Consider the following 6,000-nt stretch of genomic DNA (forward strand, 5'->3'; position numbering starts at 1 on the left):
GGGGGGACGGTCTCCACTGGAGGAGTAGGGGAGACAGGGAGACATTTAGGGCGAGAGCCTCCCTCCTTCCCTGGAGCTGTAAGGAGTCCGAGGGGGAAGGGGCGGTGAAATGTCAGGGTACAGGCTGCTCGAAAGGCTACCGTCAACGGATGTACAGCCATCGCAGAACGGGCAATTACCGTTCAGCTGGTCCGCGACAATGGCGAACGTACGTTACGTGGAGAGGAACTTCGCGCGTCCACCATGAACTTTACTGACCACGTCCTCGGCTCGCCAATTACAGTTCCTGCAGCATAGACCACTCCTAACAACACGAATGTTGCGCGGGTCTGTATAACTCAACTCTATAACGTTGCGCAGTACACAATTATTAGGGGCATGCAGATTTCGCGAAAATATTTCGAGACAAGCTGAAAGTTAAAACACTGTAGCGTCGTCTGTGTTTAGTGATTGGGTGAGTTTCTCCCAGATAGTAACAACACCAATCATAGTAAGTCAGTGCGAAAGCAAACGCGTCCTGAATGGCTCGGTCAAATAAGGCAACGACTTCTCTCGCATACGGTCGCCATTCACAAGGAATGAAACACGGATTTGGTTATACCTTGTTTCAGTATATTAAGCGTTCAGATCTTTTCGCGAAAAATGCCTGCCCCTAAAAATTATTCAAAAACTGCGTGGAATCAGAATGTTTACAAAACAGAGAATACAATGAATAACACGTTAAAACAGACGACTCGTTATTTTAGAAGTAAATCCATAAAGTCGTTAGGTTAGCTGAGGCGATCACTCATCAGAAAAAAAAAATAAAACGAAACGTGCAAAACTTAGTAGTGGCGTTCTAGATGATGGTGAGAAATAGGTTGAGGGGGAAAACGAATGAAGTAGAGACTCAGACAATTGTTAAACTCTTTGAAGATGTTTTGGTCACCATTTTATTACAATTATGAACTTCTGGTATGTCTCCTCGATTATGTACTGTATTGGCTGTTAGAGGAGCTTCTGTGACATGGACATAATTTTATTCATAAATCTGTTATTTATTATTACGTGGTGGAGAGATTTAAAGTTAATATCATTTTCTGTTACCCAGTTGGACTCCCCAACTTTGTACATAAGCAAGTCAATGTATTTATTTCATTGGCTGCTGCCCAATTTTACGTTCGGTCCGGATCGAATCATATGAAATTTATAACTTTCGTATTGTTTTATTTGTCCTAAGTGACAGGTGAAACCACCCACGATTCAGTGAAAATATAATTCGTGAGTGTTGTTATGATCTCTCCCCCCACCACTATTGTTTGTATCTTGACTGCTCGGTGGTTCTGTGCTGAGAGAAGTATGAAGCGCTTAGTTTTAAGCGTGACCCCTGGAAGTTGAGTTTCTACGACCCTGCACTTTAACATACTTACGTCCCATGAAGATTGAACAAAGTTTACGTTTGTGTTTACAATAATTTACGCAAGCCACGTAGTGGACTTTGAAGTTTTCAGCTCAACTATAAATTGTATTATTTTTCTCGTCACTGCCGGCCAAGAATCAACTTGAACTTTCTCGTTGAACCACTCTTGTTAAATGTTTAGACTCTTTGTATTTTTGTACATAGTAATATTTTGTGACACAATTGATATTGAATCTTGAAGTAAAATGTTCTTAAATTATTAATATTTGAGGTTAATATTTCAGCTGCAACATTTTCACTCCATCTTTGTATCCATACAAAATTGTGATAATTCAATAAAAAATGATTCATTTTATTCATAAAAGTATGCAATATTTTCATCAAATGTTTTGTTATGACTGTTGCCACGTTAAACTATCGTCGGTAAACCGACTTTACAGACAACCAATTTTTTTTTTCTCTCTGTGTAGTCCAGCTACAACCGGAGGTGCACCACATTCACATGGCGGCCGCTAGCCGTCGCTATGCTCCTTGAGACACCTGACAAATGAGCTTCGGTCGTCTCCGGAGACACACCGAGCCCGTCCATTGAAATCTCCAACCCGCCTATATACATACATACATATCCCCCCTTCCTTCACCGTTCCTAATGTGTCCACCTCGCCGTGACGCGCACTTCGGCCACGGACCGACTCTTTGTTCGCTCCCGTCATGGCCGCGCGTTGTTTGCTTCTTGTGCCTTTCCGTCACTTCCTCCCTTCGTCGCCGTTAGCCTCTGCCCTGCGGCGACGCCTTTCGGCGGGAGGACGGAGGAGTGAAGACGTCGCGCGCATTTTCCACGACCGCCCTCCGGAGGGCAACAAGGGCCCGAGCGACGCGCCAGGAGCGCTCACACCCCGTCTGCAAGGACTGGGGAAGAAAAATTTCGCGGTTTTCAAATGAGCCCCAGGATAGACTCCACTGTACCGCGTATGCTCGGAGCAAAAAGGTTTGTTTGAATCAAACAAATATCTGTTTGTGTATGGCGAAACAAATATTTACTTGGCGGAACAAAATATTTTGTTAGTTTAACAAAACTCGGTAAGTAACAAACAAATATAGGCTACTTTTTAGTTGACAAAATCATTTTTTTGGGTCTACAGAATCTTTCCTACTACAAAATATTTGTTTGAATTAACAAAAAAATATTTATTTCGCCATATGTAAACAAATATTTTGTCGAGGCAAACAAACCTTCCTCTCAGTGATATACTCGGAGCAAAAGTCACCCTTTTCCCGTTGGCTGCTGACTTGCGAGACGTCTCAACTGGGCTGTCGGTACTTTCTCGGCTGATGGTGTCTCACTGGCTCACATATGTACCTCCGGATTGAATGTGGGACAATCTCAGAAGCGGAACATAGGTATACTTGTTTCAACTTTAGCCTGTCGTGAAATGAATATTGCGAAAAATTTCACGTCTGTACCTATCTCCTCGTTCCGCGTTGCGATTGGGGAGACAGTTTATTATTGCGAGACACCAGAAAAAAATTGCGAGAATTGTGAGTCAATGAGAAACTCCAAACGGATCACGGTCAACCCAGATGAGGCGTCTCACAAGTCAACAGCCAACGTGTACATAAGGGACAGTGCAGACTATCCTAGCGGTAAATGAAACTTCTAATTTTTCCAGTCCCTAGTTATTACACTAATGAATGGCATTTTCATTGGATCATTTATAAAAATGTATGTTACAGTCAACACCTAAAAAATATGTAACATAGTCTACACTTATTCACGAAAAAGTCATGTACACAGGCATAGTTACATCTTCGCTTAGTAAATTTCTCATACAATTGTGTAGGCTAACTTGTCTCGAAATGTTACCAAAACTACTTATAGTATAGTTTGATTTGCTCTGATTGAAAAATAAAAAATTTCAAGTATCCTACGACCCCAACCATACGCAGTTCGAACAGAAAGTAAAACACTTGGGAGTATGTTAATAAAAAAATGTTGCTTTATAATCAACAAGCCTGTGGAGTTTGGCCTGATGTCAGAACACACGAAATTGGCAGGTCTCTACACAAATTTTTTTTTCAATTGAACAAGAAAGAATTAGTAATAAGATATTGTAGCTTTGTACAACAAATGGCTATGGTTATTTTTTCACATATGAAATAATTTTTAGAGATAATACTGAGTATTTCCTACGAAAATTAGAGCATAATTTTAGATTTTAATTGATGTTTCATTCAAGTATAACGTTTTTAAACCATGGAAAAAAAATCGAATATTCAATAATTTGACGATGGTTTGTTTTATTATGCTTATTGTGTGCACATTAATACTGGAAAGTTATTCAGGGAACGGCTTACAAATAACTTTAACAATTGGAGGTACTGGGACAACACAAGACATAGAAATTTTCGGGTAAGAATCTGAACCCCGTAAAACTGCGAACACTATATTGTAGTGATACAGCTGTTTTCATGTAAATGTAAAATTTTTACAATTATCTGTACTTTTACATGAATATTTCTGTTCCATTTACAAAAAAGGAAAAAAAGTGCAAATGAGCTATCGCGTTTTTTCCCCCCCTGTCACTGTTAGACACAGACACTGTGAATTCTACTTTCTCTTGCAGTTGGGAGAGACACTTTGTACACGACGTGCTTATTGTCGGAAAATAATTTAGTGGCTGAGCTCTGATTGGCCGGTTCAAGTGCGGCGCGGACTACTTTCGCCGGCGAAGGAAGGAATGTTGCAGACGTGAACAAATGGCACTGAGGCCTCACTGCGATAACTCTCCACAAGTCATTATTATTTAAAATACACTTGAAAGATTGTTTCCATTTCAAAATTTATTAAATATAATCATTATCCTCGAATTAAAAAATATTTTTTTGCGTAACTTGTTAAAATAAAAAAATTCAACATTTTAACAAACTAGCTAAAATTAAATAATATTTTTCAGAACTAAAACATTTCAAGTTAAATGTGAATTATACCGGCTGGTACATAAAGTGCTTAATGTTTCTTTTAGGTAACAATTTGTTTCACTATTATAAAGTGCCAAAAATCTTTAAAAACTTTGAGAACTTGAACAATGTATGTGGTTAGAAGCCCAAAAACTTCGTGGTTTTATTGGGCTTAAGTCCTATATAAGCTCTCTTTTTGGTTGAATTTTAACCGCACGACCTCCCCTTATTTTTAGTGGGCCGATGTGGTTCGGTAACTGCACTGCTAGCTGGTAGTTGATTGGCTCACAGCCGTAGAGGGGGGAGTCGGAACAATTGCGATCCAGTCGTCAAAGCAATGCAACAAAGTGTGAAAATTTGCAGTCCAACTTGGCAACCAATAGGAACCACGAAATATATATCTGGGTCTCTTAAATGTTTTAATCCCAGTATTACTGCGAACACTATTTTATAGTGATATATGAGTAACATTTACAAACATCTGTAATTTGACATGAATATTTCAGTTTCATTTACAAAAAATATATATATTAGTGTAGGATGTGTGTGTTGGGTGAGGGGTGGGGGCGGGATAGGCACTTGGGCCACTGTTGCCTCCGGGGGAACGCATGGACACAGCCGTGTTTGCAGATATGTCAGGCGATCGGCAACCGTGACTATGCGAAGGCTCTGCGTCGAGTAATTAATTTAATAGCTGGAGAAATGGCCGGCGAAAAATCTGAAGGCGGACAAATGCCGGGTGAAACACGGTAAAAAAAAAAAAAGGAAAAAGGAGAAGACCGAAAGAGGGCGGAGCGTGGTAATGGAAGAGGGGGGGAAAGGGTCGCCGTGAAGCAACTGGAGCGCGACTCGTCCGGAGTCCAGCGACGGGCTGATAGCGCTAGTCGTTAGTCGCGGGCTGGCGTGTCGGCCGCGTCAACACCGTATCAACGTTTCAACTGAGCAGTGTAGCAATTCCCTTCAAAAGTAATGTTCAGCTCAAGTTAATAATTCATCACTAGAGACCTGTAAAATTCGCGGATTCATTTCGCGATGGGATAGAGTCCAAATACTTTTTGACATTATTTTGCTTCGGTGATTGTTGGGCCACAGTTTATCTGAAGGACTCTGGGCCAACGAAAAATTATTTAACAGAAGAATTAGCGAATCACGATCATTCCAGTCAACAGGTATGTTACGAGTCGGTGACCAATCAGCAGATGTGATTTGCACGAGTGCGTAGAGGATCATGGAGTCTATCCTTTATGGATTTTAAATCGCGAATTTTACAGGTCTCTATTTATCACTCGTCATTTTGAAGTACTTGCCCTTCTTTCAGCTATACAATAGATATATTTTTTTTTCTCAAACAGACATGCGGGCACGACAAAAGTACAATTTCGACTCGGGAGGAATGCCCCAGCGGAAATCGATCAAATTGGCGGGCAAACACGTCAGCCGTCTGCATTGTCGCCGGGCTGACAGGCAACAAAGGGCGTGGACACGCAGATCAATGGTCGCAAACACTGGCACATTCCCCTCGCCCGAGGTACAGAACACGGCGCATCAACGCGATGTCGTCGAAGTATCTGATGCAAGACGGACAGCGGAGGAAACGCCTTCGACCGACCTTCCCGACGTTTTATTAAAAAAGAAAAAAAGAA

Source organism: Bacillus rossius, chromosome 15 (genome assembly GCF_032445375.1).
Source record: "Bacillus rossius redtenbacheri isolate Brsri chromosome 15, Brsri_v3, whole genome shotgun sequence".
NCBI classification, from domain to species: Eukaryota; Metazoa; Arthropoda; class Insecta; order Phasmatodea; family Bacillidae; genus Bacillus; species Bacillus rossius.